Genomic DNA, 11,599 nt, shown 5'->3' with positions numbered 1-11,599 from the left:
ATGGCTCATTTTATACCCTGCAAGAAGGTGGATGATGCTTGCCATGTTGCTGATTTATTTTTCAAGGAAATAGTAAGATTGCATGGGTTACCCCGAAGTATTGTAAGTGATCGTGACTCTAAATTTCTTAGCCATTTTTGGAGGACTTTGTGGGGGAAAATAGGTACTAAGCTATTGTTTTCAACTACATGCCATCCTCAAACTGATGGATAAACTGAGGTGGTCAATAGAACTCTTTCTACTCTTCTTAGGGCTGTTATTAAGAAAAATATTAAGACTTGGGAATAGTGTTTACCACATGTTGAATTTGCTTACAATAGGGTTATGCATAGTACTACTCAATTTTCACCTTTTGAAATTGTTTATGGTTTTAACCCTTTTAACTCCTTTGGATTTGTTGCCTTTACCTGACATTTCACAATTTAAAGATAAGTCTGGGTAGGTTAAAGCCGAATATGTCAAGAAGATGCATCAGAAAGTCAAGTCCCAAATTGAGAAGAAAATGGAAGGGTATGCAAAATATGCAAACAAAGGAAGGAAAAAGGTAACATTTGAACCCGGTGATTGGGTTTGGGTACATTTCAGGAAAGAGCGGTTCCCTTCCCAAAGGAAGTCCAAGCTCATGCCAAGAGGAGATGGTCCATTTCAAGTACTGTCCAAGATCAATGATAATGCCTACAAAATTGATTTGCCAGGAGAATATGGGGTAAGTGCTACTTTTAATGTGGTTGATCTCACTTTTTTCGATGCAGGTGATGACTTCAGAGATTTGAGGGTAAATGTTTGTCAAGAAGGAGGGAATGATGCGGACATCAAAGTCCAAGCCCATGGCAACCACCAGACCTAGGTCCATGACCAGATTGAAGCCCAAGACCCAATACAAGGCATAGGAGCACCCATGACAAGAGCAAGAGCTAAAAAGGCCCAAGAAGCTTTGGAACATATGGTGACTATTCTGAGGGCAGTTCAAATGCAAGGAGAGGCCCACAAGGGAAAGTTGCTAGTCCTATGTGTTGATTGCTTGGAATGAAGGCCCAATTACAGACTTTGGGTTTTTACATTTCTCTTATTTTGTTGAAGGCCCAATTACAGACTTTAGGTTTTTACATTTCTCTTATTTTGTTGAGAACTAATTTAGTATAAAGCTTTTGGGAACTGAATGAAGGGGGACAATTGTTGTTTTGTCAAAAAGTGTGAGCTTTGTCTCTGCTAGGGTTCTTCCTTGAACCAACTGATCTTATCAGGAATTCACCCAATTCTTGTGGTGATCCTTTAGGCTTATCAAACCTCGATGTTTGTGGCGCCTATTTGATTTTCTATCTTTCACGTTTTCTGTTCGTGTTTGCACTTTCGACGTTCTTCCCATTGTGCCTTCGGCCCGAATTTTCTCAAGTTCATTCTGCACGTTTCTTGACCCTAAATGGCAGTTCAGAGCGTCATGTTTCTCCTCATTTTGGAATCACTCAAATCCGAGTTCTGTAGACTGAAATTCAAACGAAATTAAAAACTCGTTCTGGGTTGTTGTTCTTGGTGCGCGAATTCCATCCTAGAAGATCCAACTTGAACCAAGCATATGGTTTTTTTTCCCATCAAGGTACACAAGATGAAAGCGATGACATGTTCCACATCCACCGCAGTCAAGTATGCACCCAAAGAACAAAATGAAATGCACTATACCGAAATTTATCCAAATCTTAGAAAAGAGAATTTACCTATACATATGAATCAACTACAAAAATAAGTATTTCCAAACTGTTCAAACGGATAATTCAAGATTCAATACATCAATTAATGCAAACTGTTTGTATTAATCAATGTATTGAATCTCAAACAGGAAACTAAGGTTCACTCACAATGCATGTTACTACTAATATAAAACAATACTCATATATCAACTAGGTAGTAATAAGCACCACAGTGTCACAAATACATACATACCTCGGAAGAAATTGAGTAACTACCACAATGAGTGTAACATCCCATTTCTCGTAAGCTAATTTAAAAAAATAATTTTTATTTATAAATAAATAGAGTTTTAGAAAAATGATGAGATTCTATAAATAAATAAATAAGAAGATATAATTATTAATTAAAATAATGATTTGAGAGAAAATAAAAAGGGTATTTTATTTATTTGTTTGATAGAGAATAAAATAGAATTTATTTTTATAAAATAATAAATAAATAAATAAATAGAGTAAGTCTAGCTATAAATAGTGTTAGGTCAGTTTTCACACTGTGATGTGCCATCATTTTCTTCTATTTTCTAAACCCTTTTTGCACCATTTTAATTATTGATTGGTCTTAATTGTCAATTAATTAGGCAGTTTTATTATTTGGGCTCATTTAGCTAATTTGATGTTTTTAATCTAATTTCAGGAATTAATGAAACATTGGGCTTAATCCGGATTTTGGTTGTTGACTTGAAGAGGGCAAATAAAGCAGCGCTTACCTTAGTTAATTTCTAATTAGGAAATTTCGCAATTTTATTTTATGTTGTTCAGTGTTTATTTCGTTTTGGGCCAGAGTATTGTAATAGGGCCCAGTGACTTTGAGTGACTCTTTTTAAATAGATGCCTTGGGATTCGTGCAGGGCATTCTATTCTGCTATGCTATTTTCATTATTCAGAGCTTTGGTTTTAGGTTTTCACGTTTTTCTGTGCCCTTGTTACAGTTTTCGTTCTTAATGCAAATTTCCGTTTTCTACTTCTAATTACGAGTTCATTCTTGCTTCTTCTTCTACTTTCATTTACGTTTATGTTCATTTACGTTTCTGTTCATTTACGTTCTTGTTCATTTACGTTTCTGCTTCATGTTTCATTTGCGTTTTCTGTTTGAATCCATGGAAGGCTAGATTTTCTGGTGTTGTTTCCTTTTGAGGACGAAGCCCAACTCTCTTTGAGGTTTCATTTGTAATGTGGTTTCCTGGCAGTTTTCCCTTCACCAGTTATCCCAATTTCGTGAATATTAATCAGTGCACGCTTCGTGTTCGATTAATTGCCTCTGAGCCTAACTTGCGTTCATGCTTAATTGACGAAGGGCTAACTGGTGTATGTGGTGCCTAATCACGTATTGAAAACCCTAAGTTGATTTTCGCTTAGTAAATTGAAATAGGGTTGGATTAAGTGGTTGACTGTTAGGGACGAATTATCCATAACCCAGGATAAGAGAGTGGCTTCTAAATCAGAGGAAACAACCCGTTTTTAATATTAGTAGTTTCGTATTCCATTTTATTTGTTCTGCTCTTTAATTACCAAACAACCAACCCCCCCCCCCCATCGTTACTGTTACTGCAAGTATATTATGAACATTTGGCTTGTCACTGCTCGTTGGGAAACAACCTAGGATCACTTCCTAGTTACTGCATTTTCATGTTTATTTGATTCGGGTACGGCCTTAATCAAATTTGGCAACGCTGCCGGGGAGCAGTGTCCAAAGGTTCATAATAGCTAGCTAGTGTTGTGTGTTTAATCCTTTCGTGTTTTATGTTTAATTGTTAGTATTGTGTTAGTATGTGTGTTAGTGTTGATTAGTGTCCTGGTATTTTGTTTAATGTGTGTTATGTTTCAGTTTTACCATTAAGCGTTTCCCCTGTTTCAGTCTTGGGTGTTTTGCTGTGAAGATTATGCTTGAAAACAGAGTAGTAGTAGAAATCAGCTTGCGGAAAAACAGAGTAGTAGTAGAAATCAATTAGAGACGGATTTTAGCGACCACCCATGCTGAATTAATTGGGATTTTTTGTTTTAGTAGCTAGGGTTGTTATTTTTGGCTGAATTTTTTTGTGGTAACTTCTTTTAATCCATATTTTGTGGGAAAAATAGCTAGAGCCTTTAGTTTGGTCAGATTTGAAAGTTCAAAAACACTAGCAAATTTTGTGTTTGTCAAAACTTCAAACGGCCATAACTTTTGCTCCGGTTATCAGAATCGCAATTATTATATATGCATTTGGGGTAGAAAAAAATTTCCTACGCCGTGGCAGCCGGCCTATGGCCGGCTGAGGTCTCCATCGTCCAAAAAAAGCGATTCTGTCAAAAGTTTTTTATTTTTCAAGTTTTATTCACTTATTTTTCTTAACCTACCAATTTTAGCTTTCATAGTTAGACTTTGAATTTTTGTCTGAAATTTTTTTTTGCTATCTTCTCATCATTTTATAAGGTTTCTCACAAAATTTCAAGTCATTTGGATATCATTTGAGGGTAGCTGTAGTTCAAACCTACACCTTTATTTACATGACAAGGCAACTAGTTGTGTGCATGCTGAATGTAGTGTATGACTAGAGGCAATCCATCTGACTTACAACCCTTTGATCCTGAGATAGATAGGACATTTCATAGATTAGTTAGGCATCATTTTATACCTTTTGATCATTCTGAGCATTCCATAACTGGTGAATCTGTGCATTCTGTTATTGGTGATTTTGAACATCCTGATCTTGAGCTTTATAATTTTGAGCATTCTGATTCTGAGCATTCTGATTTTGCACATTCTGAGAACATGGCACAACCTCCACCTCGTGAGAGGACTCTAAGGGAAATGGATGCACCTGATTTCACCTATGAAAGCTTGTGCATCCAATACCCTGATGAGGATGTCCCATATGTTCTTAAGACTGGACTGATTCATTTGCTTCCAAAGTTTCATGGCCTTGCAGGTGAAGACCCGCACAAACATTTGAAAGAATTTCACATTGTCTGCTCCACCATGAAACCCCCAGATGTCCAAGAGGATCACATATTTCTGAAGGCTTTTCCTCATTCATTAGAGGGAGTGGCAAAGGACTGGCTGTATTACCTTGCTCCAAGGTCCATCACGAGTTGGGATGACCTTAAGAGAGTATTCTTAGAAAAAATTTTCCCTGCTTCCAGGACCACAGCCATCAGGAAGGATATCTCAGGTATTAGACAACTCAGTGGAGAGAGCCTGTATGAGTACTGGGAGAGATTTAAGAAACTATGTGCCAGTTGCCCCCACCATCAGATTTCAGAACAACTTCTTCTCCAATATTTTTATGAAGGACTCAGTAATATGGAGAGAAGTATGATAGATGCTGCCAGTGGTGGAGCCCTTGGAGACATGACTCCTGCTGAAGCCAGAAATTTAATTGAGAAGATGGCCTCCAACTCCCAGCAGTTTAGCGCCAGAAATGATGCCATAGTCATTAGAGGAGTGCATGAGGTAGCTACAAACCCATCTGCATCATCTGAAACTAAGAAGCTTGAAGGCAAACTGGATGCGTTGGTCAACTTGGTAACCCAGCTGGCCTTGAATCAGAAATTTGTACCTGTCGCAAGGGTTTGTAGTTTGTGCTCCTCTGCTGACCACCATACAGACCTTTGCCCTTCCATGCAGCAACCTAGAGCAATTGAGCAGCCTGAAGCTTATGCTGCAAATATTTACAATAGACCTCCTCAACCTCAGCAGCAAAATCAACCACAGCAGAGCAATTATGACCTTTCCAGCAACAGATACAACCCTGGATGGAGGAATCACCCTAACCTCAGATGGTCCAGCCCTCAGCAACAACAACAGCAGCCTGCTCCTTCCTTCCAAAATGATGCTGGCCCAAGCAGACCATACATTCCTCCACCAATCCAACAAAAGCAACAACCCCAGAAACAGCCAACAGTTGAGGCACCTCCACAACCTTTCCTCGAAGAACTTGTGAGGCAAATGACTATGCAGAACATGCAGTTTCAGCAAGAGACCAGAGCCTCCATTCAGAGCTTAACCAATCAGATGGGACAATTAGCTACTCAATTGAATCAACAACAGTCCCAGAATTCTGACAAGCTGCCTTCTCAAGCTGTCCAAAACCCCAAAAATGTCAGTGCCATTTCATTGAGGTCGGGAAAGCAGTGTCAAGGACCTCAACCCGTAGCACCTTCCTCATCTGCAAATGAACCTGCCAAACTTCACTCTATTCCAGAAAAAGGTGATGACAAAAATCTACCTAACAATTTCTGTGTAGGTGAATCTTCTTTCACAGGTAATTCTGATTTGCAACAAAAAAATGGAAGAGGCAGAGAAAGAGATCTTGGAAACGTTTAGAAAAGTAGAGGTAAACATACCTCTGTTGGATGCAATAAAGCAAATTCCAAGATATGCCAAATTCTTGAAAGAGTTGTGCACTAATAAGCGGAAGCTTAAAGGAAGTGAACGAATTAGCATGGGCAGAAATGTCTCTGCATTGATTGGTAAATCTGTTCCTCAAATTCCTGAAAAATGCAAAGATCCAGGTACATTCAGCATACCTTGTATTATAGGGAATAGTAAGTTTGACAATGCCATGCTAGATTTAGGAGCCTCTGTTAGTGTTATGCCTCTGTCGATTTTTAATTCTCTATCTCTAGGTCCCTTGCAGTCAACTGATGTGGTAATTCATTTAGCTAATAGAAGTGTTGCCTATCCTGTTGGTTTCATAGAAGATGTCTTAGTTAGAGTTGGTGAACTAATTTTCCCTGTTGATTTTTATATCTTGAATATGGAAGATGGATTTTCTCAAGGATCAGTTCTCATCATTCTAGGCAGACCCTTTATGAAAACTGCTAGAACTAAGATAGATGTTTATGCAGGCACACTGTCCATGGAGTTTGGTGATATAACTGTTCATTTTAATATTCTGGATGCTATGAAATACCCATCTGAAGATCTTTCTGTATTTCGTGCTGAAATAATTGACCATGTTGTTGATGAATACATGACTGATCTTTATTCTAATCTGCATGCCTCTCACTCTTCATGCATTGAGTCTGAAATTGTACTTGATCATATGTCTGAATTTGATGCTGAGAGTGAATCTGAGAGTGATATTGATTGCATGCCTGGTGGTGGTGTTTTACCTCTTGAGATTGATTTTATAGAGTCAGATAGAACTAACCATGTTTCAGGAAGTACACATACCTCTGACTTTCTTTATGAGGTAAAGGCTGAGAAACCATCTCCTTCTACCACTGTCCAGCCGACCACACCAGAATTGAAGCCTCTGCCATCAAATTTAAAATACGCTTACTTGGATGATAGCAAGAGTTTTCCAGTGATTATATCTGCCTCCCTTGCTGATGAGCAAGAGGAGAAGTTGTTGTCAGTTCTCAAGAAGCATAAGAAGGCTATAGGCTGGACCCTGGCGGACATTCCTGGTATTAGCCCATCCACATGTATGCATCGAATAAATTTAGAAGATGGAGCTAAACCAGTAAGACAGCCACAGAGAAGACTCAACCCGGTGATTCTTGATGTAGTGAAGAAGGAGATAACCAAGCTTTTGCAAGCTGGAATCATTTATCCTATCTCCGACAGCCAATGGGTGAGTCCCGTCCAGGTAGTCCCGAAAAAGACTGGCCTCACAGTGATCAGAAATGAGAAGGAGGAGCTGATTCCTACTCGGGTGCAGAACTGTTGGAGAGTCTGCATTGACTATAGGAGGCTGAACCAGGTTACCAAAAAGGACCATTTTCCCCTGCCATTCATTGACCAGATGCTTGAACGCCTGGCAGGTAAATCCCACTACTGTTTCCTTGATGGTTTTTCTGGTTATATGCAAATTACTATTGCTCCTGAGGATCAGGAAAAGACCACATTCACCTGCCCCTTCGGCACTTTTGCTTATAGGAGGATGCCTTTCGGCCTGTGCAATGCCCCTGGTACCTTCCAGCGATGCATGATTAGTATTTTCAGTGATTTTTTAGAAAATTGCATAGAGGTGTTTATGGATGATTTCACTGTATATGGATCCTCTTTTGATGGTTGTTTGAATAGTTTGGAAAAAGTTTTGAATAGATGCATTGAAACTAACCTTGTTCTAAATTTTGAAAAATGTCATTTTATGGTTGAGCAAGGTATAGTTTTAGGCCACATTATTTCCAATAAGGGCATTGAAGTAGATCCTGCAAAAATTTCTGTTATTTCACAATTGCCTTACCCCTCTTGTGTGCGAGAGGTGCGATCTTTTCTTGGTCATGCAGGATTCTACAGGCGCTTTATAAGGGATTTTAGCAAAGTAGCCCTTCCACTGTCCAACTTGTTGCAAAAGGAGGTGGAGTTTGACTTTAATGACAGATGCAAAGAGGCTTTTGATTGCCTCAAAAGAGCGTTGACTACCACCCCCATCATCCAGGCACCCGATTGGACAGCCCCTTTTGAGCTTATGTGTGATGCATCAAATTATGCATTGGGGGCTGTCCTTGCTCAGAAAATTGATAAATTGCCCAGGGTGATATATTATGCTTCTAGGACTTTAGATGCTGCCCAAGCAAATTATACTACTACTGAGAAAGAGCTTCTAGCCATAGTTTTTGCTCTTGAAAAATTTCGATCTTATTTGCTTGGTACTCGCATTATTGTTTATACTGACCATGCAGCTCTAAAGTACTTGTTGAAGAAGGCTGATTCTAAGCCTAGGTTGATCCGATGGATGCTCTGGCTCCAAGAGTTTGACTTGGAGGTCCGTGATAGGAGCGGAGCACAAAATCTAGTTGCTGATCATTTGAGTCGGATCGAACGTGTCTCTGATGCAGATTCACCTATTCGGGATGATTTCCCGGATGATCATTTGTATATATTGTATAGTATTTCTGACTCTCTTTCTACTCCCTGGTTTGCTAACATTGTCAATTATTTAGTTGCCTCTGTTTTTCCTCCCTTAGCATCTAAGGCCCAAAAAGATAAGATTAAAAGTGATGCTAAGCATTTTATTTGGGATGACCCCTACTTGTGGAAATTGTGCAGTGATCAGGTCATTAGACGGTGCATTCCAGATCATGAGACTGACTCAGTCCTGCAGTTCTGTCATTCTTCCGCACCGGGAGGTCATCTGGGTGTTCAAAGGACAGCTCGCAAAGTGCTTGATTGTGGTTTTTATTGGCCCACCATCTTTAAAGATGCGTGGAAGATCTGCAGCACTTGTGAGCAGTGTCAGAGAGCAGGAAATACACTTACATGGCGACAACAAATGCCTCAGCAACCTATGCTATTCTGTGAGGTGTTTGATGTCTGGGGTATAGATTTCATGGGTCCTTTTCGTGTCTCTTTTGGTTATGTTTATATTCTCCTTGCAGTTGATTATGTTTCAAAATGGGTGGAAGCCAAGCCCACTAGAACTAATGATGCTAAAGTTGTCGCAGACTTTGTCAGGTCTAATCTGTTTTGCAGGTTTGGAGTACCTAAAGCAATTGTTAGTGATCAAGGAACCCATTTTTGCAACAGGACAATGCATGCCCTGCTTAAAAAGTACGGGGTGGTACACAGGGTATCCACACCATACCACCCCCAGACTAATGGACAGGCAGAAATTTCTAACAGGGAAATCAAGAGAATTCTAGAGAAGATTGTGCAGCCAAGCAGGAAAGATTGGAGTACCAGGCTTGATGATGCTCTCTGGGCACATCGGACTGCCTACAAAGCACCCATAGGAATGTCTCCTTATCGGGTTGTCTTTGGAAAGGCATGTCATCTTCCAGTGGAAATTGAGCACAAAGCATACTGGGCAGTGAAGACTTGCAACTTCTCTATGGATCAAGCTGGCGAGGAAAGGAAGTTGCAACTGAGTGAGTTAGATGAAATCCGCCTAGAAGCCTACGAGAATGCCAAGTTCTACAAAGAAAAGACAAAGAAGTTCCATGATAGCATGATAGTTAAAAAAGACTTCGTGGTTGGGCAAAAAGTGTTCATTGAGAAATATGTGAATGTTTTTGTTTGTCTCCCTTTCATATCCTTGGATTTTGTTCTTTGTTTCATTTTGCCCAGGAGTGCAAAAGGCTAAGTATGGGGGGTTTTGATGTGCCATCATTTTCTTCTATTTTCTAAACCCTTTTTGCACCATTTTAATTATTGATTGGTCTTAATTGTCAATTAATTAGGCAGTTTTATTATTTGGGCTCATTTAGCTAATTTGATGTTTTTAATCTAATTTCAGGAATTAATGAAACATTGGGCTTAATCCGGATTTTGGTTGTGGACTTGAAGAGGGCAAATAAAGCAGCGCTTACCTTAGTTAATTTCTAATTAGGAAATTTCGCAATTTTATTTTATGTTGCTCAGTGTTTATTTCGTTTTGGGCCAGAGTATTGTAATAGGGCCCAGTGACTTTGAGTGACTCTTTTTAAATAGCTGCCTTGGGATTTGTGCAGGGCATTCTATTCTGTTATGCTATTTTCATTATTCAGAGCTTTGGTTTTAGGTTTTCACGTTTTTCTATGCCCTTGTTACAGTTTTCGTTCTTAATGCAAATTTCCGTTTTCTGCTTCTAATTACGAGTTCATTCTTGCTTCTTCTTCTACTTTCATTTACGTTTCTGTTCATTTACGTTTCTGTTCATTTACGTTCTTGTTCATTTACGTTTCTGCTTCATGTTTCATTTGCGTTTTCTGTTTGAATCCATGGAAGGCTAGATTTTCTGGTGTTGTTTCCTTTTGAGGACGAAGCCCAACTCTCTTTGAGGTTTCATTTGTAATGTGGTTTCCTGGCAGTTTTCCCTTCACCAGTTATCCCAATTTCGTGAATATTAATCAGTGCACGCTTCGTGTTCGATTAATTGCCTCTGAGCCTAACTTGCGTTCATGCTTAATTGACGAAGGGCTAACTGGTGTATGTGGTGCCTAATCACGTATTGAAAACCCTAAGTTGATTTTCGCTTAGTAAATTGAAATAGGGTTGGATTAAGTGGTTGACTGTTAGGGACGAATTATCCATAACCCAGGATAAGAGAGTGACTTCTGAATCAGAGGAAACAACCCGTTTTTAATATTAGTAGTTTCGTATTCCATTTTATTTGTTCTGCTCTTTAATTACCAAACAACCAACCCCCCCCCCATCGTTACTGTTACTGCAAGTATATTATGAACATTTGGCTTGTCACTGCTCGTTGGGAAACGACCTAGGATCACTTCCTAGTTACTTCATTTTCATGTTTATTTGATTCGGGTACGGCCTCGACGCTGTCTCTTCTTTTCCTCATTTTCGTTTTATCCCTTCTCCTCTCAAAACCCTTTCTTTTTCCCGCAGTCCACTAAACCTGTCTCAGAAAAACAACGATCTCGGACTCATTCACCTTTGGATCGTCGTGAAATTTGAGAACCACGTTCACAACCCAATTCTGAGCATCCTCACCGTTGGTTATTTCGATATCATGTCTGAAATGAGAGAAATACCCTTCGCATTGTAACCTTTTTCTTTCCCGTAGAAACCCAGAGCTGTCTTGGTAAAACTACGATCCTGGTTTCGTTAACCGTTAGATTGTTGTGAAAGTTGGATATGTTGTTTTAAATTCAATTGCGCACTCTTTGACCGTTGGGATTTGCGAGATGATGTTCGTGGAGAGATAAAAAGGAATCGCATGAAGATATCGCATGAAGATATTCAATCCCTTCTACGTTTCTCTGACGTTTGGGAACTCTATCGGAGCAGTCGGAGGAGAAACTGGAGGAATCTTAGGGAACCGCTAGAGATGCTGCTATCGCTATCGGAAGACACGTGAGTCCGCTTAGAGGTAAGGGATGAGTTATTCACAGTTGGGGATTAGTGAGAACATGTGTAGGGATCCTTAGAGAATTAAATTGGGATTTTTTTTTGGGATGTTTGTTAAATTTCAATTTTTCCTTTATGA

General features: G+C 39.4%; 1 non-coding gene and 1 pseudogene across 1 annotated transcript; one reads left to right on the top strand and one right to left on the bottom strand.

Annotated features, from left to right (window-relative positions):
* Positions 1-6,688, top strand: LOC114373097 (annotated as a pseudogene).
* LOC114377785 lies at positions 4,873-4,979 on the bottom strand. The gene has a single exon (XR_003659220.1). It is a non-coding gene; the product is annotated as a small nucleolar RNA R71 (small nucleolar RNA).
* Positions 6,689-11,599: the final 4,911 nt, after the last annotated feature.

The sequence above is a fragment of the Glycine soja genome, chromosome 11 (assembly GCF_004193775.1).
Source record: "Glycine soja cultivar W05 chromosome 11, ASM419377v2, whole genome shotgun sequence".
Taxonomy (NCBI): Eukaryota; Viridiplantae; Streptophyta; class Magnoliopsida; order Fabales; family Fabaceae; genus Glycine; species Glycine soja.
Note: the sequence above shows the minus strand (reverse complement) of the source record. Positions and strands in the feature narration are given on the sequence as shown.